Genomic DNA, 24,503 nt, shown 5'->3' on the forward strand with positions numbered 1-24,503 from the left:
AAGTACCCTCAGTCCTGGAGGCTATTTTGTCAGCCTCAATCTTTAAAGTATATAGCATAAAGATTTAAAAGAGCCACCCGACAAGGGCATGGACATGCCTCAACCTTCACTTGGCTACATTTCAAAGAAACTGCACTGGCCATCTGAGCAGCTCTGCTTTATATCGTGCAGAAAAGACAAATCTTCTGAACAAGGGGGAAAAAAAAGTCTACCAGATTAGAAAACATTATGGCCAGCATGGTTGTGGAAGACACAGCATACCTGAGCAGTAATGAGCCTCATCCACATAATGTGAAAATGAGGTGATGTTTCTGGTTTGTTTTGTTTATTTCTTTTTTTTTGTTTGTTTGGGGTTTTTCTTAACCTGGTTTTTGCATCTGCAGGAGCTGAGTCTGGTTGTGTTCTCTTGGGGAGCATATGGTGATGTACCATCAAGCGATGTAATCCTTTGGATGGTTTGATGAAGATCTGTCCTTAATAGGCTCTCTCATTTTCTTACGTCGAAATACAGTTTTGTATTTTAAGATTATCCTTCCTTATGACAGTTGCACTTCGAGTGTTTATATCAGTTTGTGCCAATTTACACAACTCCCAAGAAACCAGTTAATGGTCTAGAAGCTGGTTTCTTCAGAATTTTTAAAAACCTTTATTAGTGTGTCAATAGCATTTTTGGTGATCTTTATTATGTGATTATGAACAAACGCTCTATTATCAATTTGAATGCATTTGTCCACATGGGCATTTATGATCATGTCTATAGATTTTTACCTATGAAGAAACATTTTGGAGTGAATTGTTCTTGAATAGGAAGAATCACATTAAACTGCACAATAGTCTGGCATTAGTCCCTAGCTCTCCGACAAAGGGAGCCTTGACAACCTCAGCAAGTATGGCCAAGCATGTTTTGGCCCACAAGGGTCCTCCTGTGTGTGTCCTACTAAGTTCCTGTTCCATGCTGTTTGGTTCTGTGTTACAACGTCTGTTCCTTGCTTTAAGGCCTTATGTGTAAGTTTTGGTTTTAGCACATGTGCTTTGCTTTAAAAGAGTCTTTAAATATGAAATCTTCATCGACTGATGTCAGTGGAAAGTGTAGCATTCTGCAAAGCATTTTGAAAGCCAGCCATTTGATGAGCACTTGCTTCCCTTTCTCTCTGTGTGATCAGAGATCCCCTCCTTCAGAGCTGTACAGTAATCTTCTGCAGTGTAGGCAGTGGAATAGATGCTTTGAACTCCTTTTGCCCACAAGATTATTTCCTACTTAACGTCTACACTGAAAAGAGCCACTGTATAGGCCTAACACCCCACTGCAAGCCCACAAAACTAGCCGAAAGATGGCATTAAAAGAAATAACAACACAATTTCTTCATTGGATGCAAAGAGATGCATTAAAAAAGATGTCAGTTTTGAAGACTTAGACTTGGTTCAGATTGCAGCTCCTCGCTTACTATTCGTGTTATCTTCAGCAATGCATGATTTGGATTTCTGGGCTCCTATTTAACAGGGATTGTGAAACATAATGCCAAAGCAGCTGGCACATTAAATAGTTTTGAAGTACATGGCATTTGTGGTAGTGACTTGAGAATTGGAAAATTGGCAATAAATGAAACATAAACTCTAACTACCCAAGAATGAAAGAGGAGATGGAAACGCTGCTTGGGTTTGCCATGTGGCTAAGGTGCCTCTCATGAAAGCATGTGTCCTAGACAAGTTTTGTCCCTCAAGGGCGTTGGTCGTCAAATGCCTAAGGCTGGGTTGGAAGTAGCCGTAATTCCTGACATGCATGATTCCCTTCCGTCGTTATGGTTCAGATAGCACTCCTTATCTGTTCTCCTGCCATCTGTGTTCAGATGGGGTCTAGTAATGTATGTCTAGGAAAAAAATTGGAGGAGTAGGTAGAATTTGTCTTTTGTCCACCCTGACTCAACCATTTCTTTGCTTTTGCCTGATTAATCCTCTTGTCATGCCTCTCCGCCCTTTCCTTATCTCCCTAATATATCCCCTTCAAATTCTGTTTGGTTTTGTGAATCTTAATTTATGGACTTTTAAAAACTATTTTAGTTCAAAAGGAGAATTATCAACGATAGCTCACTGGTTCTTCACCCCATGCTCAACCCCTCTACTATTTCCTATGTCTGTCTTTTTGTCACAATTTTTATTCACTTTCAATTTGCATTCTTAAACTTTTGTTGAACAGGCCTATATGCCAGTTACTAAGGCATACAGACCCAAATCACACCAGTGCCCTGCCCTCAGAAAGTTCATGCTAAATGTAACAGCAAATGGTTAAAATCCATTCATGGATATTATAATGTATTTATTTATTCAGAAAACATATACCGAATGACTGCAAGGTGCCGGTCTCTCATTTTACCACTGGTAAGTGAAATGATTGCTTTCTATCTTGGATTTATAATATAGTGTTTCCATGATGGATTTATAATATACTGTGTGGTGGGGGGGGGGAGATAGAAACTAATTATACAAATAATTATATGATTGCAAATTCTGATTAAGTTATGTAAAGAAGTAACAAATGTATTACAGAGACTAACAAGAGACCAGAAATGCTAACTTTGCCTATCACGTGGTCTGGTAGGAATACATACAGGCAAATGGTCATACATACATATATACGGGAATACAGACAGGCAAATGAAGTTGGGAACTTTCACCTTTTCACTGAAAGGAAGCACTTTACAGCTTCTTTGCAGCATTGCCAGAAGCACTACTCTTATGCTTTGGGGCCATTATTAAGTAAAATAAGGGTTACTTGAAGCCAGGCACTGTCTTTCATAGCTGATTCTGTTTTTTTATCCACTTTGATCACCTCTGCCTTAAAATGTAATAATTATATTCTATTAACATTTAATATAATTTTTGATATAGTTAGATATTGATCAACTATTTTATTAATAGTTTTCTGTTCGTTCCTCTGTGCTTTGGTACCCTTCTTCCCTTCTCATGTCTTATTTGAGATGATTTAAATATTTTTAAAAATTCCATTCTAATTTATCAATTGCCTTTTTAACATGTATTTCTTCGTATCTTTTTAATGACTGCTCCAGGGATTAAAATATACAACCTTAACTTTTCACAGTCTAACTACAGTAAATATTGTATCACCCCAAATAAAATATAGGGAATTTGTTTATTCCCTCTACTTGAAACCTTTTATTCTAAGGTTGTCAAATGTAATCAATTTAATGTGCTACAATCCCCAAAAGAAAATATAAATTTGGCTTTAAGTAATTCTATGAAATTTAACTGAACTTAGAATGAACACTTTTTTTAATATTTACACAGATATTTGCCACCCTCAAGGCATTTTGTTCTTCTATGAAGATCAAATGTTCCTTCTTGTTTCATTTTCCTCAGACTAAAGATCTTTTATCATCTCTTGTACTGTCAATCTGCTATTGACAACTTGTTTAATTTTCTATTATCTGAAAATGTGTTTATTTTGCCTTAATTACTGATGGATATTTTTGGAAACTAAACATTTCTGAGTTGATAGATTTGTTTTTTTCTTTCAACTTTTAAAAAATGTTGGTCCACTGTCTTCTGACTTACATAGTTTCAAATGAGAAGTCTTCAGCCATTTGAATCATTTTTCCTCCTCTATATATGTTTGTTTTTTCCCTGGATTCTTCTAAGAATTTCTTTTAATCTTTAATTTTTATCAGGTTGAGTATAATGTGTTTATGTTGGCTTCCCTTTATTCATCCTGTTGGGGGTATGCTAAGTTTCTTGATGTTGTAAATGTATGACTACCATCAAATTTCGGAATTTTTTTGGCCATTATATATTTAACTGTTTTTTTCTGCTCTTTACTTCTCTTCTCTTTCTAGGACTCCAATTACACACATGTTGTAACTTTTGATATTGTTCCACTGGCCCTTTAGACTCTGTTTACTTTTTCAATATTTTTCTCCTTTTATTTCAAATTACATAACTTGTCAGGATCTCTTGTCAAGTTTACTGACTCTTCAACACTTTAGTTATCTCATTAAGGCCATCCTATGAATTTTTAATGTTAGCGTATATTTCATTTCTAAAGTTTCCATTGGGCTAATTTTTTCATAACTTCGATTTCTCTGCACAGAGTTTCTAATATTTCATTCATTACCAACATACTTTTTGCATCCAACTGATGATCGTTCTACCAGCTGCTTTAAAGTCCTTGTCTGATAATTCCAACATATGATTCATCTTGCCTGTGGCCTCAGTCGATTGTCTCCTCCTTTCAGGACACTTTACATTTTCCTGGTTCTTTGTGAGGAGAATAATATTATATTGTTTCCCAGACATTGTGAATGTTGTGCTATGGAGACTCAAAATTTGAATTTTGTTAGATTCCTCTGAAGAGGGTTGGCATTTTGTTTCAGCAGACAGTTTGCTTGCTTACGCCTAAACTGCAAAGTCTCACTCTCACCTCCAGTGAGGCAATTCCTATCTCAGTTACTCCTGTTGTCCTAATTTGAGGTGTTTGAAGTCTGCCTTGTACAGGTGTGAGTCAGGATATACAGTGGAATATTAGCCATAAAAAAGCAAAATACTGCCATTTGCAGCAACATGGATAGACCTAGAAAATATTCTTCTTAGTGAAATAAATCAGGCAGAGAAAGGAAAATACTATATGTTATCACTTATATGCAGTAAATAATACAAATGAAAGTATATGCAAAACAGAAACAGACTCACAGTAATAGAAAACAAACTTGTGGTTACCAAAGGGGAGAGGGAAAGAGGGAGGAACAAATTAGGGTTATGAGATTAAGAGATACAAACTACTACATATAAAATAGATAAGCAACAAGATATACTGTATAGCACAGGGAATTATACCCATTATGTTATAACAACTTATAATGGAGTGTAATCTGCAAAAATACTGAATCACTATGCTGTGTGCCAGAAACTAATGCAATATTGTAAATGAACTATACTTCAGTTAAAGAAAACATATTTAAGGGGGAGGGATAAATGTGGAGTATCAGATTAACAGATACACACTACTATATATAAAATAGGTAAACAACAAGGATTTACTGTATAGCATGGGGAGCTATATCCAATATCTTGTAATAACCTATAATGAAAAAGTATCTGAAAAAATGTGTATAACTGAATCACTTTGCTGTATACCTGGAACTAACACAATATAGTAAATCAACTGTACTTCAATAAGAAAAAAACATATTCAGTAAATATCTCATTTGAGCTATTGTAATTTTCACTCTTAGACATTCCTCTTGTGTCTTTTCATAGCCTCCATATTTCTATTTCTATGTTTTCCTTTAAATACTACAATATGTGATTACAATAGCTGTTTAATGCTTTTGTCTACTAATTTTTTCTTTGCTATTATTTTTATCTGTTTCTAATGACTGATTTTTGTCACCTAGTTATGGGTCACATTTTCCTGCTTCTGGAATGGCTGATAATCTTTCATTGGATGCTGAGCACTGTGAATGTTTAATGTTACCTTTCTGGAGTTTGTTGTCTTTCTTTAATGGCTGTTGGCTTTGTTCTGAGAGACAGTTAAGGACTCACATTTTGATTTGATCTTTTGAGGCTAATTTTAATTCCTAAGCTTTGTTTGTGTAGGTCTCAAATAACCTTTACTCTTGGGATATTTTAGTCTCACTACAAGAACCAGCCCTTCTACAGTTTCCACTAAATTTTTCAGTTGACCATGAAGCAATTTCCATTCTGACTGGTGGGGACTTAAATGCTTCTCAGTTCTGTGTGAGCTCTGAGAACAATTCAACTCACAGAACACCAGTTATAATGTTGCACAGTCTTATGGATTTCTACCATACATACATGCATGTTTGTATTCCAGAGATTATAGAAATGTTTTTCATGATTCCCTCCTCCCCAGAACTATGCCACACAACTTCCCACTAGCTCAGACTTGATGACTTCTTCTCAGTTTTCAGACTTCTCAACTCAACAAGACCTCTACCTTCTACTTAGGATTCCAGCTTCCTGTTCCATAGCCCAGAATGTGTCCCCAGTCAGTACAATGTGGTCTTAAGTTTTACCTCATTTTTCCCTTTCTCTCAGGGGTTAAGGTCCTGCATTGCCGGTGTTTCAAAGTCTGAAAAGAGTTATTTTGTATATTTTGTCCAAGTTCCTGTTTTGTAAAACAGGAGGTTAAATATGGTCCCCATCCCTCCATTATCCCTTTAGAGTTTTTAACAAATATTTACTGCAGAAGATAAAAGGTGTAGCAAACATGATGACATAAAGAGGAGAGACGGTGTTTGTTGAGATGCTACAAACCCCATGTTTGGTCATTAGTATCACATCTCATTCAAATTGCAAAGCAGAAAAATAATTGCTTAAATACATTTAGTGATTGATTTCCTGGTATATTTTACTTAAAATATTATTAGCAAAGAGCACAAACTCCAAGAATCTTCAGGTTTGGCTAGGAGGTCAGTTTTATATCCATATGATGCTAGAAGAAGGAACTTCAAGATATCAGTCATCATACCTAACAAATAAGATAGATCGCATTCCATACATATCCTTGACTACCTGATGACTGCAGGATCAATAATTAATTTATTTTATTTTCTGCTTTGATAACTTATTGTAGCTCCAGATACTAGACTTAATTTAATGAAGAAAAAGATAGAATTTTTATCTAATATCCAAATACAAGACTCCAGCTCCATCGTGCCCCTGCGCACACCAGAAAAAACAAAACAAAAGAAAACAAATTCTTCAGGCCTTTTTCAAGAGTCTTAACAAGTTTTGTAAGATAAATGTCAACAAATGTGAACAGTTTCAATCACACATACAATTATAAAGGTAACACCAGCTAACATACTATTGTGCCTTTATTTATTATAAAGGATCATATTATAAATTTATTGGATAACCCTATGCTCCCATCAAACATGAAATGCATGACTTTAGAGTGTAATTAAACTATTTTAAGCTGTATATTTTACATGAACTTTGGAATTATTACCAGATATTTTTATTTTTCAAGGTCAACTTAGATGTTAGCAAACCATGGCTCACAGGCCAAATACAGTCCATTCCCTCTCTTTGTAAGTAAAGTCTTATTGGAACATATTCACTCCCATTTATTTCTGTATCTTCGGATGCTTTCATGCTACAACAGCGGAGTCCAGTAGTTGTAGCAGAAGCTGTAAGGCCGACAAAGCCTAAAATATTTACTGAACAGGAAAATATAAATGTATGTGGTGGTAGAAAGAAGAGATTAGAGAACAGGAAGGGAGTGGTGGGAAATGAGTTGAAAGAGATGGAAGAGGAATATGAAGAGAATTGTGTCCACATGGTTACTGTACATATTACTCTTTGATCCTCTGCCTCACTTAAAGTTAAAATTTTAAAGATAATTTTTAGCATCTGGAAGAGAATCTAGAGAGCATTTAGACTTTTAGTAAACTCCCCTAAATCCTACTGACTTCTTTCTTCACTCATGTGAAATAGGTTTGTAATCATTTTTATACCAGATTAACATAAGTCCGAGATGAAATAAAGAGTTTATGTGAAAATGTTTTCTAAACTGTAGAGTTGACCACCAGCAGGCACTCAATATATGTTTGTTGTATACACAAGAGTTGTCTAGACCCCCTGTTTTTACAGAAGAGGAAATCAAGGCAGGGGGATTAGATGGATTGAGCAAGATCTCCCTGGTTATTTTGTGGTGCACGTAGATATCGATCTAAGTCTTGTACTTCCTCTTTCAACACCATTTACACTGGAGCCCTAGATCTCCTTCTTCTGGATTCCTCTCCCCATTGCCTAACTTCAGGCTAAAAAAGGTTTACTCAACCCTATTCAACCTCCCATCCAGCTCATAAGTATATAGGTATCTTTGTAAATATTTTGCTTGAAACACTCATGGCTTAGGGTTTTGTTTTTAATTTTTCTTTTTTTATATCTTTCCATCAGATTTGGGTTTTTTGTCTTTTCTAGTTTTTTTTCATTTTTTATTCTAGGGAATGAAATGGAAAGGAAAGACATATCCTATGGTACCCACATCTTATATAATAACATACCATAATTAAGATTGAAACTGACACATAGTTACAGTGGATCTTAGCTGAAATAGAAACATATATGTATGTATGCATACACTTCTATGTTGGGATACATATATGCACAGATGGAAAATAGATGCTTAAAGGCTACTTTACTTCCTTGAAGTGCCTATAGATTAGTACTGCCCACACGTCAGTATCAGATCTAAATATGATTTTTCTTAATGTGTAAAAGAAAGGCATAAGACCACTTTCTGTTAAACTATACAGTGTATCCCCAGGTATACTTTCAACCATTAGAAGCACACAGAAAAATCCTACTGAAATACAATACCACCCACACCAAGGGCACTTGAAATGTTCCTCCCAGCGAAGAAGATATTTTAGTCATTGTATCCTCAGTATCCGTAATGTCTATGATGTCTGGGGCTCGTGGTAGACACTCAGTTGTTTAGCAAATGAATATTTTCCTCCCTTGAATGATTCCTTCATTTCAATCTCTTACAGGAAAAAAAAATATTATATTAGTGAACAAAAGACTTTAAAAGTTATGTCTTTCAAGCAAACTCTTTAAGTTCAAAAGCATTTTAAAGCATTTTAATTTGTTTTGTTCTTTCTGTACTTGATGCCAAAGGCATGATGCTGCCTGCCTTTGATTGCTTACAGGTAGAGGCAACTTGAATCTGTTTCGTGGAGGATGCCAGGGGAGGTGAGAGGAAGCGTGAGATGGAGATACTTCAGAACCAGATTGTACTTGGACTTGTCACAAATCTCCTTTGGAGGAGCATGGCAACTCCAATTATGGGAGCAACAATAAAAGAGAGGAATGTCCTGACAGTTTGTGGGTGGGTGGACTCTGCCAGACCTGAAGAACCCACACTGTTCTCCACTTGAGCCCAATTGTGTCTGAATCACTTTTGTTCCCAGAGCAGCTGTCTTTCTCTTGGTAAAAGGTAGTCACATATCCATACTTAGTAAACAATAGAGGCTTGCTGGTCACTCAAAAATTATTTAGATTCCTATTATTGGCATTAGTTGATAAGCACTTACCTCTGTAAAATGGTCCGCAGTGAGGGATCTGCATGTGTAGAATACTGTTGAAAAGAAAACCTGTATGAAAGAGGAAGGGCTAGCATTTGGCAGGGTTATGCATGGTTTTATTTTATTTTTTTAGTTTTTATCTTCTGAAATTTAGGGCAAAAATAAAAGGCACAGAGAAAAATGCAGCTTGTGGGCAAGGCTTAGGTACCTTTAAAATGTAAACAGGGACAAATGGCAATACCACATCCATAAAATGGGATGTGTAAGCAAAAGAGTTATCTTTTCTAAGGAAAAGTAAGTTGATTTACTTCTCTCACTTCGAAAGTATTTACTACAAGAAAATTCATGTAATGACTTTATTATTGAATGAATAATATATATTAAATGTTAATTTTTTAGAAGAATGACAAAAATTTGGATTTTGGAAAAATATCAGCTATCAGCCATAATCCACCAACCAAATTTTATTTTTGCATATCATTTTAGAGTCCATGTCTACAAGTAACCATATTCTTGTCAGTAACAATTATTAAATACACATGTACTATATAATTTTTCCATAATTAATTCAGTATGAATTTAAATCTGAACTATTTTGATGAAGAAAACTATATGGCACTCTTTAGGGTATTGAAATGTCGGCTGTATTTTTCAAAATTTCATTGACAATGAATACTCCCTACCTATCTGTACAGACATCAAAATGTCTTTACACAGTCATCATTTATTTTGACTTATCAAATAACAGAGGGGAAAATAAATGAGTGTGTTTCTTAAGGCCATCTCATCGGTAGGTGTGGCTGGTATTCCCTGGCATGGATTTTCTAGTAGATGGCATGCCAAAGTCTTAAGGCTAAAAGTAATTATATCCAATGTAAGTTAGTTATTCTTTGTCAGTTAAAAGTGTCTTTTCAAAGAAGGATTTGAATCTACATATATATAAACTATTTCAAGAACAGAAGTACAAGACGTACAAGTTAAATGACTTATTCAGCTTTCAAACACAAAGTGAAAGTCAGAAAATATTGAGCGAGAGTAAGTGAAAAATACGTTGGAGTTACAAAGGCGTTTCTAGGTAAGAAATACCTTGTTTACATCGAAAATAGGTTGGCAGCAGACTAGAAGTTATTGAGCACTGCCTTTTTCCTGTATTGTGTTACCCTTTTCCTCTATTGTATTCATTATATCCTAAGGAAAAAAATGTCATTGTATTGCAACTGTGTATTCAACTACACCTGTTATATAATATTACTTAATTTAGCTAAGTGATAATGTTTCCTAATGTTGACTAAAACATTTCTTAAACTCTGGTAGTCAGACTGGAACATCCCCTGGTAGCACAAGGATAATATGCTTTCAGTTAAATTATATGAAGTTGGGTAATATAGAAATATATTACTCTATATAATAAGACATAGAAACCTCATTATTTTAAATTAGTGTTACTTTGATAGCACTAAATTTCTTGCTAAGGACATCATGACCTTCTCAAGGGTTTTGGTTTAATCCAACTAAGATTTAATAACAACTCTTTGAACTTACATTTTTATTCATCTCCTTTCCAAGTACTTTGTTTTAAATACATTGGTAATATTCTTTAAATCATAACTGTAAATGTAGTTTCTGACGTGTGCTAAGCCAGGGATGTTTTCCTCTCTGGATCTTTACAATTTGTGTAAGTTACATGTATTATGCCCTTAATATGACACAATTATCACTCTAATTAGAGGCAGATGTGACTGACAATTATGGACGTAGTTTCTCTTACTTTCCGATCTAGTTTTAACACATCCCCAAATAATATGCCCCCCCTCCAAAAACGGTCCCCCCCCAAAAAAAGCTGCAAACTTCTTTGTTAGGAAATTTCTGCCTAGATGTTGTAACACTATAAGATTCTCAGTCTCAATAGGATTAAAAATAAAGAGATGAACTAGATTTGTGAATCTGAGTCTTCTCTTTAAAGCCACCAAACACCCCCCTCGCCCCACTTCTTTGTGTTCACACCCCTGAAATATTTGCAGGCCGTTATCATGTTCCCACTTAGTCCTTGCTTAGCCAAGCTATACATAATCTTTTAATCTTTTCTTCATGCAGTAAGTCAAACTCTTCCTTCTGCTGTTGTCTGAACTCTTTCCAGTACATCCATATATTTTAAAATAGCATTCTAGTGTTGATGATATGTCCATTGTTTTCTATTTTAGAAAGCTTTTCATGGGACCAGAGCAACAAACTCAAGTCTTTAGATAGAAAAATTCTTTATTTCAGAGAGGACATGTAAATAATAGCATAATTATTACAAATTATCACTTGCCCACGTGACAATGGAGGGATATCCCAATTTCACTTACTTTTCTACCTTTGTGGGTTATAGGGATAGATGATTTTTTAAGTCCCATTTATTTTGTAAATTCTTTTTCTCCAAATGTATGGGAGGATGGGCTCTATAATATTTAATAATACCTTCCAAATGTCCCTTGGGTATGTTTGTTTTTCACCCAATTTTATAGATGAAAGTCTAGTTTATAAATTATACTTTCACGTCTACTTATCTTTGCCTCCTCTCATTTTATGCAGACTTGGCAATGGTTTGGTTTTACAGTGAAATCGACACAGTGTACCTTGATCCATCAAGGGAATTTGAAATTCTTTATCTTGCTTTGCAGAGGAATAGGGGATTTTTATTTTACTGTATTTTACATTTTATGAAACGGAACATACACATTTCTCTTCTTTCTGCCTCCTTCCTTCCCCAAAGAAGTCCGAGCTTCTCCGATAATGCGTATGTAACCCACCATCTCTAATACCATTTCAAATCATGGACTAAAGAGCTTTTGGTCCAGTTTTCATGTCTGTGTTTGTTAATCATCCTCAGTAATTTGGTGCGAAGGGAGATGAGTGAGGATGATAAGGAGACGGGAGTGGACTCTCTTATGTGAATATGATATTGGTGAGTGGGAAGCTGGGACTTTCCTATTCCTAAAAGAGCTAATTTCATGGATATAAGAGACAGTGGTTCTACAAGCCCTCTGCCTGAAGGTATATGATTATTATCATCGTTACTACTCCATATTTCCCCAGAAAGAAGGCTGAACCAAAGAGCTGAAATCACTTGACAAAATCTCTGTTGAGAAAACCGTTCCCCAAATCTCTGCAAAAGGCACAAATGCGTTAGAGACCTCATCTTACTCGCTCACTATCATTCAAATGTATTGATAGTTTAATACTATCAGAATAAGATGAGGGCTGCATTGCTAATCAAAAAAGTTGTAACCTAAGTAGGTTAGTAGAAAAGATAAGTAGGCAAAGTAGGATTGAATGGTAAGGGAAGAGTAAACGGTCTGAAACAACGTAATTGGAAACATTAAAAAGGGCCACATAGCTGGTGTGTGTTTCCTTGAGTGTGATGGTTTGGCCAAGGAGAAGTTACCTAATGACAGTTTCTATCAAACTTCTATATGCAGATTTTTGATATAGGAAAATAGGATATTCAAGTTACTCTCTGAAATTTTCAGTTTTTATCAAAATGTTTTGGTTATATAGACATAGTCACAATCTTATTAGTTTTCCATAACTCTAAAATGTATTAAAAGACTCTAAAAACATTTTATTGAATGAAATCCCACTTCTTCAGTAAGCTGAGTCATTGAACAAAGCTTACTTAGAATGTTGGGATAATTACTCAGAGATATTCTCTCACTAGTCAACCTAAAACTTTCATATAAATGCATACAAACTAGGAAATTCCTAGCTTCCTCTTTCAGGAAGCATTTCCTCTTTCAGGTGGAATTTTTTTTTTTCTATAAGCCGATTATTTGGGAAAAGAGCCCACATATTTTTCAGGGAGGAGTATTCTTCATTTAATTCATTTCTTTCTCTTTCTTTCCTTCTCCTGTCCTCCCTTCCTTCTTTCCTTCTTTCTTCCCTTCCTTCCTTTTTTCCTTTCTCCCTTTCTCCCTTCCTCCCTCCTTCTTTCCTCCCTCTCTCCAATTCTTTCTTCCTCCCTTTTTAAGGAAGAAAAGCATTATGTCCTACACCATTACAAACTTTACAAGATACTGATGCACAGTGTACCTAAACAGGAAATGGATGCACGTGAAAGTCACAAGTGTGGTTTCGAATTGGAGGAGAGGAGTCCTGCCAGGATTGTCTCTAATCCTGCAATTTGTTGATTTTTTTTTCCCTTTATCAAAGCACTTTTCTTGGACAAATACAATCCATTTTGCAAGCGTAACGGCACATTAAGAAGTAAATATAGTAAAAAAAAAAAAAAAAAGTAAATCTAGTAAAGATATTAAGAGCAATGTAGGGGCCAGTTTTCAACCTAAGCAAGTAAATATAAGGAAATATGAAAACTCAGGTAGCAGAGTGTAACTTTTTAAATACTACGTGGACTAAAGTAGAATCTATGACTTTGGCAAGGGTTGAAAGAATTAAATTGCTCTCAAAAGTGAACATGGATCCAACGATCATGTCGTTTCCTTGTTCACGTTCTTTTTCCTGAAAACAGACATTTTGGTGTCAACTTCTCTCTAAAAGCCAAAGCATTGCTATGAACTGGAAATAAACTCCAATCGTGTGTCTGAATTAGGAAAAGATTTGGACCTTGTGGGTGAGAAACTGTTCAGTGGCTTTAATTTCCTGCTTGATCTCCATTCTAGAGTGAGCTTCTCTCTCCAACTCTTGTCTTCTTCTTTTGGAGCCGTGGCTGAAGGCAAGCATGGGTCCTCCTGAACCATGGAACAGAGAAGTGTTTCCCTCAGCCTCCTTCCAGGTTCTCCGACCTCTCACAGGCCATACCCCTAAGAACTTTCACTGCCATTTCCACTCAGCTTGAGAGGACTCTTTCCCAAGGGGAAGAATCCCAACAGCATCTTGGGGAAGCTGAGTGGAAGGACTATCAAAGAAACAGATTTCGGTTGCTCTTCTCAGCCATTCTTTATAATGGTCACCGGCCACCAGAGAGGCTAACATTCTCTGAGCATTTAGCAGGGCCAGGCACTTGGCACCACACGGGTTCCACCTGGTGTCTTAGCAGAAGGTGGGAGTTGAGAAAACCTTTATCCTTAAACTTCCCATTGATGGGATTTGCTGTTTGCTCTCCCACACTCACAGGGGCAAACTGGACTCAATAATCTTTAATATTTACAGGTATTAGATACTAATATAATAACACTGTCAAATGCAGTAAACGTCAACTTTATCTTTATTTATTTATTTATTTTGGCCACCCTGCACATCATGTGGGATGTGGGATCTTAGTTCCCCAACCAGAGATGGAACCCATGCCCCCTGCATTGGATGTGCAAGGTCTTAACTACTGGACCACCAGGGAAGTCCCTTCAAATTTATTTTTAGATGTCTTCTTTACTCAGATTTGCAAGAAATCAGAGAATGTAAATCCCTTTTAAGAGAACACTCTCTCTACCGTACAAGCAATCAAGTCACATTAACATTCACCGTAACTCTGCTGCTACCTGATAATAGAAGAAAAATGGTTTTAAAAGAATATTAGTAAAAAATACTCAACGATTTCTTTCTCAGCTTAATTCTACATGCAGGATCTAACCTCTAAATCTATAATGGAAATGTTACTTTTATTTTGGTTTTCCTCCTTTAGAGAAAAAAAATTTTAACAGTTTGTTCTTTCAAAGATTCCCAGATGTAAAGCATATTGATTAAATGTTAACCTTTACCCATCATAAAATGGCACATATACAAAAAAAAAAAAAAATAGGATGAGGTTTTCTCAGTGTTTAAGGATATGTTTATTCTTAACTATAGTAATTTCTCTTGTGGATCTTGATTCTTGGTCTTAGAAAAGTAGATTTCGTAGAATTATAGGCTGGCAAAAACATCCTTTAGTTTGTGTAGGCTTCTTAAAAAGATACCTGTCTAGTATATCCTTCACAACTGGCAGAAGATGAGACTCCACACCCTTTCTCAGAAATACAATTCATAAGTCTCTAATCAGCAAGTTTTATTAAGAGGCTTACCTAGGGCTTCCCTGGTGGCGCAGTGGTTGAGAATCCGCCTGCGGGTGCAGGGGACACGGGTTCGTGCCCCGGTCCGGGAGGATCCCACGTGCCGCGGAGCGGCTGGGCCCGTGAGCCATGTACCTAAAAAACACACTCATAAAAAGACCAGTCTATTCTCATTTGGCTATTTTGAGGGGAAATAATAAGGTCGTTTAGCTTTATTCCTTGCCAAGTATTTGAATATTATTAAATGTCAACTATGGCCTTCTCCAGGTTCTATGACCAACATTCTTTTTGCTCACTTTGCCGTTCACAATTGCTTAGGGAGTCCAGAAAGAACTGAAACATCCTTAGAGCATAATATTGAATTTGAAAAAAAATACATTATGAAATGATTTGTTGTTAGAAATTAGTCTGTTGCTGAGCTTATAGGATTTACTTATTCAGTAAACATGTCCAGAGTACTTAATATATATATGCCAGGCATTTTGCAAGACTCTAGGCATAAAATGTCATAAGACAGTTGTACAGCAAAAAATTACACTAGAATCTGGTAAATACTATAACAGAAATTTATATAACTTGCTATGAGAACATAGGGAGAGAGCTCAGGCCAGAAGAGCTGGAAATATTTTCACACAGCAAGTGACATTTGAAATCGAGTGGCAGCTCTCCACAAGAACTGAGCCTCATAGGCAAAGGCGGACATTTCTAAAGTATCATAGTTAATAAGAAGTAATCCAATAAGGGTGAAACATAGGCCATGCATGCAGAAGTTTGGGGAGTTGGGACAAAAGGTTTATAATGAAGCCTTGAGTTGAGGATTATATACATTGCAAAGCATTTGGACTTTTATCATGTTGGTTCAGTAATGTATGTATTCATTCAAAAAAGTCTTTGAACACATACGTACTGAGTACATACTATGTGGTGGTAATATAGTCAACACTGGAGGCATAGAAGTTGAATAAAATAAAAATCCGTGTTGGGGCTTCCCTGGTGGCGCAGTGGTTGCGCGTCCGCCTGCCGATGCAGGGGAACCGGGTCCGCGCCCCGGTCTGGGAGGATCCCACATGCCGCGGAGCGGCTGGGCCCGTGGGCCGTGGCCTCTGGGCCTGCGTGTCCGGAGCCTGTGCTCCGCAACGGGAGAGGCCACAGCAAAGGGAGGCCCGCATACCACAAAAAAAAAAAAAAAAAAAATCCGTGTTGTTTAAGTGTTTATATTTTATGGGTGAAGACAGTAACTAGTCAAGTAAACAATCGATGTAATTTTAAAATAATAATATTAATTTATTTGTAGTAATAATGTGTTTTTTAGATATTGTAAGTGTTATAAAGAAAACTAAAATACTGTTAAGGAGAAAGGAACTGATGTGAAATGGAAAGAGTGGTTAGGGAAGTTTCTTAAGAAAGGTAACACCTAAAAGTTTATCAGTTTGTAGGGGAGTAGTGAGCCTTGCAAAGGTTCTGTTTAAAAAGTATTGAGGGCAAAGGAAAGAACAAGTTCAGGGACTGCGAAATGAATTTCTTAGATGATGAGAGACCATCGCTGAAATTGAAATAGGATGAGCCTTGGAGGATATGGCACTAACACACATTCAGAAACCCTGTCATTAACAAGAAGATGAATGAAAGTATATTCTCCTTTATTAGGAAAAAAAGCTTTACACAACAGAATTAAAATCCTTTCAAATTGTTAACTCTAAATTCCTTTTTATACTCATTGCCTCTCACCTAGAATGCAGACTTTGGGATATGGGTAATTTTACAAAAGACTAATTTAAATATTGAACATTTGCCTACATTTTCAGATCTTAAAGTTCATGAATGTTCATGGCCGGTATGGGAGAATGTTCCCCATTTTGACTTGGGAAAACTAGGCTTTCATTGAAATTGTTAATGAGATCAGTTGCAGAAGAAATCTTGATAAGGTAAATAATGGCAACTCAGAGTTCAATACATTCTGGGGTTTCCCATTCTCTTGTTTTCCCTATGAAGAAATGCCGCTCCTCTCACTGTCATTCTAAGCATTTGTTATTAAGTCTTGATGCTAAAATACAGAGTATTATTGGGAGATGGGATTTTTAAGGGTTGTTTCTGACAGCAGCTTAAAGTGTGCCTCTGCGCTCTGAATTGGATTTAGCTTCAATTTATGCTCTGGCTCATGTACCGTTGGAGGCATGACAAAGACAAATAGATTGACTAAAGGGACATCAGAGGCCAAGATGAGTTCCCAAAGGAAGCATCTTTAGTTTCCCAGGCTCACAGCAGATTTTCAAGGCCAAAGAGAGTTTCACTCGCTACGTTCTCAGAGCTTTCCTTTATAACAAGGACACTTGCTTTCTCTGTCCTGATTCTTTGTTGTTTTGAAATTCAGGTGCAGGGGACAATATTTACCGTGTTAAATGTCCTCAGATTTGCACTGCATTTGATTCTATGACTAACCTTCTCTTCTGTCACCTGACATTTGCCAATGAATTTCTGTTCATAACTAAAGCCTTAGACAAAGACTTGATAGATCTTCCCCACAAGAGCACCCTATCCTGAGTAATACAAGTGACGGTTTCCCATATGTTTTATGAAGCGACACACAAGCTGTTTAATTAAAGTGTGTCTTAAGAGTTTGAAAGTTCAGATTCAGGGAAAATGCCTTCCTTTTCCAGAGTAAAGCAACTCCCCAGAATTCCCATGGCCTCACCCTATGCTCAAAGCAGGGAAAGATGTATCCCTGCTTCCTTGTACTATCACAGGTAGATAAGGACAAGGAATAGTAGCAGGTGTGTTAGGAACCAATTCAGGAGTGAGCAAGGAGGCGACGGCGGCATGTCGACTCTTGCGTGTCAGTGTTTCACGTCAATTTATGTTGAGTTCAGCCAAACTTCTTTTTCCTCTCTTCTCACTCCAAGGGCAAGCTATAAATCTCATCTCAGCACCTTAATTCTGGATAATGTTGCAAGCGCTTTTTCAATAAATGTAGACAAATCTATATTTGTGTTTTATGAGTTGGTTGAGTTTACACTGTCGTAGGAGAGTTATAGCCACTGAGGGTTGAAAATATTTGCTTTGGAAATAGCAGAGTTTGAAGAACTCAAGTTCTCACTGACAAGGAGCGGAAGAGGACGGATGGGGGAGGAGTCAAAGGGAGCCAGTTTGCTCTGTTCCAGACACTTCGCTACTCTTTGTACTTCCCACGGTCCTTCAGCCTGAAAATGAGATAGATGCCTGCCTGGCGGGGGAATGAACTCGAGGTTTAAGATAGAAAGTGTGGCGTTATTTTTCTACTAAGAAAGTATTTTGAATTCGTCTTTAAAATTTTAATTAGATAAATAGAAAGACTAAGAGAGAGTTGGATTTAACCAGTCTATGGGACAAAAGCATCCCATAAAGAACTGTTAACCTCCTTAACAACAGAGAGGAGAGGAAAACTGTGAAAGCACTCTTTTTTTATGTATATATAAATTTATTTATTTTATTTATTTTTGGCTGCGTTGGGTCTTTGTTGCCGCACGCAGGTTTCCTCTAGCTGCGGTGGCGGGCCTCTCATTGTGGTAGCTTCTCTTGTTGTGGCGCACGGGCTCTAGAGCGCAGGCTCAGTAGTTGTGGCGCACGGGCTTAGTTGCTCCGCGGCACGTGGGATCTTCACGGACCAGGGCTCGAACCCGTGTCCCCTGCATTAGCATGAGGATTCTTCAACACTGCACCACCAGGGAAGCCCGAAAGTACTCTAATACCTTCTGCTTCCTTGTTCAATGCTGAGATCATTTAAGAGCTTGTGATAAGGAATGTGATATTTAGTTCCCTCTTTCTTCAAAGTGCATGTATTTAAACCACACCGTATACCCATTCATTCCACAAGTATGTACTGAGTATATAATATACCATGTGCCTAGCACTATCCTAGGCATTGGAAACATAAAGGTAATCCATACAGACATTTTCTCCACTGTTCCATAGCTTATAAGCAAACGGTTAATTATTTTAAATGATCAAATACTCTCCTCTTGGGTCTGGAAGGGAGGGATTCAGGAAAAAGGGGAAAAAGAATTCTAGTATAATGGTGCATTTGAAGAAGTATTAAATAGGGAATCATGACAAATAGGCCTAGAAAATAATAAAAGTGATTAAAAACTATTGGCAAAACAAACAGCCGCGCAAGAAAGACGCATAAACATAATGTCTACATGACTTGAAGCAAATGGTATTTATGTGGTCATGTGCATGTAAACACTGATTATTAATCTAATTAAAATATTGCTATAAGTATAATAAGAAGAATGGGAAGAAAGAAGAGTGTTGGTATAAGTGATCTAAATTCCCATCTATCAAAAAGAAGTAAAACGTACCAAAATTTATATATCAAGAAATTATAGGGCTTCCCTTGGTGGCGCAGTGGTTGCGCGTCCGCCTGCCGATGCAGGGGACACGGGTTCGTGCCCCGGTCCGGGAAGATCCCACATGCCGCGGAGCGGCTGGGCCCGTGAGCCATGGCCGCTGGGCCTGCGCGTCCGGAGCCTGTCCTCCGCAACGGGAGAGGCCACAACAGTGAGAGGCCCGCGTACCGCCAAAAAAAAAAAAAAAAAAGAAATTATATTACTTAAAAGTATGGTGATAAATTCCAGAAAATAACATCTAAAGGGTTAAATGTTTTTTTGTGTCTCAGAGACAGAACTAAATAGAGAGACGGCAGGGGGTAATACTTCTATAATAAACCTGTGGTAACAAATTGATTTTGTTTAATATGTTCATGTATTGCTTTAGTTAAAATAATATTAAAACTGTGCAATCTTCCTTTGACCTCTTTCATATCCTTTGTGAGTCTGTAAGCTTATTAATGTTGAGCAGAGATGTAGAGTACAATTGATGAACTCTTCACAGAATATTCCAAGTGGTATTACCCTCATAAATCCCGTGTTACCTATCAATTCAGTCATTTATAATAAAACTAGGAGCAAGGCTATAGGTCTTCAATGGCCTCTTATCTGTCAAGTGGTTTTCAATTATAAATTAGCATTTTGGAAGGCGAGGTAACAAGCAAAAGATCATAAATATTAGAGGTGATCTAACTATGTGTATGTCCTAATACTAGAGAGACTTTGAGAAGGAAGATGGGGTGGTAACTCCTCCTACATAAATTGCAGATCCCCTTGTACTTCCTAGGGAAATGGTTTTGGAATATAGGCAGCAGTTCCGTTGCCCCTCACTATAACTTTGGTGATAATGTATGGTAATGAATGACTATTCAAAATTCTGGAAAAAATACATATACACATAAGCAAATTTGAAAGCTATCCTGCATTTTCCTATTGAACCAAACTCACAAAATTGCTTCCTACCTCAAAAGCTGTTAAAACGATGCAGAAGGAAACAAACAAAAAATCCTGGATACAGAATAAAAGATGTACCTCGATACAGATAGTCATCTGTATCACTTATTGAAGAAAAAACTTAAACAGCAGATGAACAGTTCAGTTTCAGAATTAAGGCTTGTTGCTCAGACTTTGAAATCCAGCACATCTAAAGTCAACTCCTGTTTCCACCTGGAGCAAATTACTTTAGTTAATTTAGCCTCAGTTTCCATATCTGCAAAATGGGGAATAAACAGACAGTATTACAGTTTTGTGAGACTTACATAAAACAATGCCTATAAATCACATGGTGACCAAACACAGAAAACCATCTCTAAGTACAGGCAGACCTCAGAGATATCGTGGCTTCTGTTCCAGACCACCGTAATAAAGCAAATATCACGATAAAGCAAGTCAAACAAATTTTTTGGTTTCCCAGTGCCTATAAAAGTTATGTTTCACTATACTGTAGTCTATTAAGTGTGCAATAACATAATGTCTAAAAAACAATGTACATACCCTAATTTAAAAGTATTTTATTGCTAAAAAATGCTAACCATCATCTGAGCCTTCATTGAATCATAATATTTTTTGCTGGTGTAGGGTTTGAAATATTGTGAGGACTACCAAAATGTGACACAGAAACACAAAGTGAGCAAATGCCGTTGGAAAAATGGTGCTGATAGACTTATCCGATGCAGGATGGCCACAAACCTTCAATTGGTAAAAAACACAATATCTACGAAGCACGATAAAGCAAAGAACACTAAAATGAGGTATGCCTGTATAGTTTTTTTCCTTAATTATTAATGCCAAATCACACTATTGCATGCATAGTGCAGTTTTTAGTAATAATGATAACTGCCAGTCAGTGACTATCCCATTTGTACTGAGTGTTTTACATGAAGGTCACTAATCCCCAGGAAACCCTGTGGGATTATCACTCATTTGACACAGAGAGAACATAAGCAGGCCCACAGAGGGAAAAAGGAACTTGCTCTGGGTCACACACTTAATGTGTAGCAAAGATGGAATTTGAATCCAGAAATGTTTGACTCCAAAAACCCAGGCATTTTATGTTATTATTGTACATCACCAAGAATGCTGCATTTCTATCGGGAGGTCAGAATTATTAAATAAAAGTGCTACATTCAAAACAGGTAGAAGTCCCATGGAAATGAGAACAAGCTTCTAACTATGTTTAATATTAGTAACATTAATACAACAATGCTGTCTTACAGGGGCAATTTTAAATCTGTGTCCATTCAAATTAATTAAAGCAGCACCTGTCTCCTTAAAAAGAAAAATTAGGGCCAGTACATTGAGCTGTATATGGGAATTACTTATTTGAGCATTAAGATAAAATTTAAAGTCTACTAATATGAGTCTTTAACAATGTAATATATTACACAGGTATGCAGGGCTTCTGACAGCAAAGTAATTTACATATATTATTTTAATAATCCTCATAATTTTTCTGCTGGGAAGGTAAGTAGCAATTATTTCTCAGATTTTTCAGATAGTGAAACAAAAGCAAAGGGGAGGAAAATCTTTTATATGTATCTCTCAATAGATCTCAAATTTATTTTTAACTTTGGGAGCATTTGCTGTATTTGAGGATGATTATAATAAAGTATGTCTCTATTTTAAGTGGGAAATAGTAATGACTAACCTTGAGGTATACTCTGAGTTATAACAAAAATTGAGAAGTAAATCAATTTGTGTGTTCCTCCTCCAACTACAAAAAATATCCAGGGGTCCTCTGGCAACTGTTTCAATCAAATTAACAACAACTCTATCAAATAAGTCATTTTTGGATATCAACATTTAAACTGACTTGAAATGCAAGTGATAGAACCACCCCCTGGAAAGCAATTAGCCATCAGATTCCGCATCTACCTCATACTGTAATATGCAATGCAAGAATATTTCTTTGGGATGTTTGTTTGTGATACCAGGATCACAGCCCTCAAGTAAAAACTCAAACTATAGGGGGCAAAATGTCAGCATGGAACTACCACTAGTTTTATATGAAAACTCATCATATGGTTTTTATGAGTTTTCAAACAAACTAGAAAGATGAAACCAAAATGGAAGTAAGGAAATCTGATATCCCTCATGAGTCAGATTCTGTTTGCCTGATTGTGCCAAGTTGGGCTTTACTGCATCTGTGATGAGTAAATGGCAATTTAAGCGCACTAATTCGTTGCAGAATTCTCCTATCAGCAGTTTACTTAACAATAGGACTTAAATTAGTTGTCTCCGAATAGTGAATGATGTTACAGTTTGATAGAGCAGTTGTCCTTTTGTTAATTTTGCTTTGGTGAGATACAGAAAGTTTTAATTTTATGGGAGAAAAGCTATAATAACTGATTGGTGCATTCCCTATGAAAGAAAATATAGGAAATAATAAAACTTTGCACAAAAGATGAATTTGGAAGCAGTTTCATTTTGTTCACCTATCCTACAAATATTTGATGAGCACCTACTATGTGCCAGGCACTGTACTGGATAAAATGATAGGCAAAGACAGAGTCCCTATGCTTATTACAGTTTTGAGGAGGAAATAGACATGCATCAAATAGTTATACGTAAATGTAAAATTAGAAATGAGGTAAATGTTATGAAGATATGTTATGAGAGTATATAACAGGGAATCTGACAATTTAGGGAAGTCAGAGAACACTTCCACTGGAGAAGTGATGACTGCATGTAATCTGAAGGGTGAGTAGGAATTGAGTGGACAGCAGGAGGAAAAAGCAATTTGAGCAAAGGAAAGACTATGTACAAGGGCCCTTTGGGGAGTTAGCTCAGTATATATGAAGATTGAATGAAGTTCAGTGTGCCTGAAATAGAGGCAGAGTGGAAAGGTTATACTGTACAATTATCTTACATATAATTCATGTCAAGAGCTGTAGTGGAAAACTCTGTTTCCAGCCACAGTGGAGTAATGGGGACTAGATACACCCTCCTACCTTAAACAATGATAAAAAGAGATGAAAATATATGAAACAGTGATTTTTTTCAGACATTGCTCAACAGGCAATGCAGCACAAGAATTACTACAGGAAGGGAAGCAAACTAGATGGGTGCTATGGGCCCCACCTACTGCCTAGAGAGAGTATCCAGGCTACAAGGCAGGGAGGGAAAAACAAAACAGAGCCTGCAGGATTCTGAGTTGAATAGACCAAGTTGAGAAATTGGGGACAGCAGAGTAGAAAAGAAAAGAAAAGAAAGATACACAGAAAGGGGAGAGCCACACAGAGAAATAATTTGAAAATCTACAGAAATCTGAAGAAAGCGCCTAACACCAAGAAAGAACCACCGGAAGAGACCAGGCTGAACCATACTGAAAGATCATACAGAGCCAGGAATACCACTTAAAATAGTATAAAAAATTGAAGCACTGATAGAAAAATCTAAAGGAATATATTCAGAATCACTGTGCTGTAAACTACAAAAAATGAGTAAAGAAATTTTTAAAAGATCTAAATAAGTGGAGAGATGTATCTGTTTTGTGGATTGGAAGGACTCAATATTATTAAGATACCAACTTGATTTATTCAACACTATCCCAATCAAAATCCCAGGAAAGTTTTATCTAGAGATCAATAAGATGATTTTAAATTTTATATGGAAAAAAGGAACTAGAATAGCCAAAAAAAAAAAATCCTGAATAGGAAGGAAAAGTTGGCGAACTCATGCTCCTTGATATCAAGATATTATAAATCTACAATATGACAATGTGATATGGTGAAAGGATAGGTACAAAGGTCAATGGAACAAAATAGAAAGTTCAGAAATAAACCCACAAAAGTGTAGTCTAACTGAATTTTTACAAAGTTTCAAAAGTCATTGTAATACAGAATTAAGAGTCTTTTCAACAAATAGTACTGGAATCATTGGGCATCCTTTTGTAGAAAAAGTAACTTCAACATCTGCCTCATATATTATATCAAAATTAACTCAAAATGTATCAAAAACCTAACTGTAAAATAAAACTATAAAACTTTTTAGATACAACTCCAAAAGTACGATCTATAAAAGGAAGCATGACCTATGGGTTAAAGAAGAAATCAAAAAGGAAATTAAAAAGTATTTTGGACTGAATGAAA

This window comes from Physeter macrocephalus, chromosome 15 (assembly GCF_002837175.3).
Source record: "Physeter macrocephalus isolate SW-GA chromosome 15, ASM283717v5, whole genome shotgun sequence".
Taxonomy (NCBI): Eukaryota; Metazoa; Chordata; class Mammalia; order Artiodactyla; family Physeteridae; genus Physeter; species Physeter macrocephalus.